Here is a 2,712-nt window from a genome sequence, read left to right on the forward strand (position 1 = left end):
CCCCCGCCGCCCCTGGTGCACCGCCCTCTTGCCACCCCGGGCCGGCTCCCTGCACCTGTACACCAGGTCCTGGCGCCCTCTCCTTCGCCCCTGCTCTCTCCCCCAGCGCCCTCTTGCTACTTTTCTAGTTCCGTGTGCACTCTTTGTTTAGGGTGGAGGATTGTTCCCCCCAATCAGATGATCACTTGCACCTTGGTCTGGTTTCCAATTACTGAATGGGTCACGTTCAGGGACTTTCTCCTCTACAATATAGGCAGGTGCCTCCAGCACTGTGAAAGTAGCCTTCCAAGAAATAAGCGGTAAACACACCTAAGGTCTTTAAGCTAACTTACAGATGTTTGGTTTTTGTGAAGAAGGCTCAATGGCTGTGTCTGTACTCTTCAGGTCTGTAACAAGTTCGGACTCTCTCCAGGTCTTAGGCTTTGGCTTTTGCACAGCTTAAGGGCTTCCCTGGTGGCTCATCTGGTAAAGAATCTGCCTGCATTGCAGGAGACCTGGGTTCGATTCTTGGGTGGGGAAGACCCCCTGGAGAAGGGAATGGCAACCCACTCCAGTATTCTTGCCTGGAGAATCCACACGGACAGAAGAGCCTGATGGGCTACAGTCCATAGCGTCGCAAAGGGTCGGACACAACTGAGCAACTAACATTTTCACACTTTTGCATAGCTAAACCAAATAGCTGCTCGAAAGCTTAAAATCAAAATTTGAAAATTTGTATTCAGACTTCTTAAGGCTGCCCAGTGTTAAAAGGGATGTTCTCTACACATCAGGGACCTGATCTCAACTGCTTTGAGAGCGTGGGCAGATTACTTGATCTCTCTGGTTGTGGGTCCCACCTTAGGACACCCACTTCACAGAGCAGTAGAAGAAGTCAGTGCGGGTGTCTCTGAGCCTCTCTTGAATCCCTGGGCAGCTGCATCCCAGTCTGCTTTTAAGTTTTAAGCAGACACTGGGAATGGGCAGTCAGTGTTCCACGAAGTCTTTCTGAGTGCTCTGTACCTGACAGTCCTAGAGAATTCCCGTAAGCAAACTCAGTAACAGACTCATCAGTGCATTTCCCAGTCACATCTGACTCTTTGAGACCCCATGGACTGTAGCCCGCAAGGCTCCTCTGTCCATAAATTCTCCAGGCAAGAATACTGGAGTGGGTAGCCATTCCCGTCTCCAGGGAATCTTCCCGACCCAGGGGCTGAACCCAGGTCTCCTGCATTGCGGGCAGATTCTTTACCGTCTGAGCCACCAGGGAAGCCCAAGTTTGCCATAAATCCGTACCAAAGCAGGGAGCCACAGCACCTAAATCTGGCCAATAGTTTCATTCATGAAGAGAGGAAACCTCTACAGCAAGGGTGCCACCCACAGTTGCTCATATTATTGTACACATAGCCCGTGTGATTTGGGGACATTTAAATTTTCCAAACTTTCCAACTTAAGCAAACTCCAGGAGATGGTGAATGACAAGGATGCCTGGTGTTCGGCAGTCCATTGGTTGCAAAGAGTCAGACTTGACTGAGCAACTAAACAATGACAAGTTTTCCAAATAGAAGAGATAAACATCTTCCATTCTACCCAAGCAGCTAATTTATTCAACGGTCATTTGACCTAAGTCAGTGAGCACTGTCGACTAAAAAAAGATGTACAACTTGAGAGTTGCAAGTTAAGTTTTATTTGGGGCAAAATGAAGACTGTGACCTGGGAGGCAGCATCTCAGAGAGCTCTGAGAGACTGCTCCAAAGCGGCAGTGGGGGAAAGTCAATATGTAAGGTTTTGGTGAAGGGGGAGTTCAATGCCATGAAGCACTCATGTTACAAAAGGTTTTTGTTAGTCATGAGGATCTGATGTCACCATGAAGGGATTTAGTGCTTTCTCTAAGATATGAGAAGATGCAAAGATTGAGATCATAAAATCTGTTCCTAAAAACATCCAACTATCTAAAGACCTTTCCCTCTAGATCCTCTGGAGCACAGAGTGCCTCGCTCCACCTTGAACTCCCTCAGGGGTTGTTGAAGGTCAACAGCTGTAGCAGCCTGGGATTCAATTTCCCTGCAGGCAGATGGCAGTGATCTTCATAAGTGCCAATTTGTAGTTGACACGGCCCTCTTATGGTCATAAATCCAGGCATACATTGAGGGGCATTTCATAACCATTTTGTCCTGCCTTGCTGGGAAGGCTCATTCCCAGTTCTGAAGAAGGTTTTTGCTGATAAGCCACTCAGTGTGCCATTACCGGACTAGATCTTAGCAGTCAAAGACGTCGGGACACCTGTCTTCTAGTTATGGTCCAGGAAAGGATTCCCTCTTGTTGCATGAAAATACCTACAGTTACACTATTACAATCATTGATCGTATATTGAGCTATACATTTGATCAGCTGCTTCAACTCTAATCCTCATTTTCATTGGAGGCTTAGTCATACACCTGGTAATACAAGAAATAATAATCTTGTGAAAGAAGCAAAATGCAAATGGTATAGTTAATAACATTAGTGGAATTAAAAGTAAATAGTTTAGCCATGAACCTCCCGCAGCAAACCATTTTTTTTTTTTTAAAAGATCATCAAGACTAGGGAATGGGTCACTGAAAGCAGAAATCTGACTTTTCATATGGTTCACCAAATGTGTTATTTTAGAGAATTCATCAGGTATAAAAACGTAGGATTCAGTTTGAATTATGGCGCAGGTGCCTCCCTGAAATGCTGTAAGGATGTCAAGGGCCA

This window comes from Bison bison, unplaced genomic scaffold, assembly GCF_000754665.1.
Source record: "Bison bison bison isolate TAMUID 2011002044 unplaced genomic scaffold, Bison_UMD1.0 scf7180017864377, whole genome shotgun sequence".
NCBI lineage: Eukaryota > Metazoa > Chordata > Mammalia > Artiodactyla > Bovidae > Bison > Bison bison.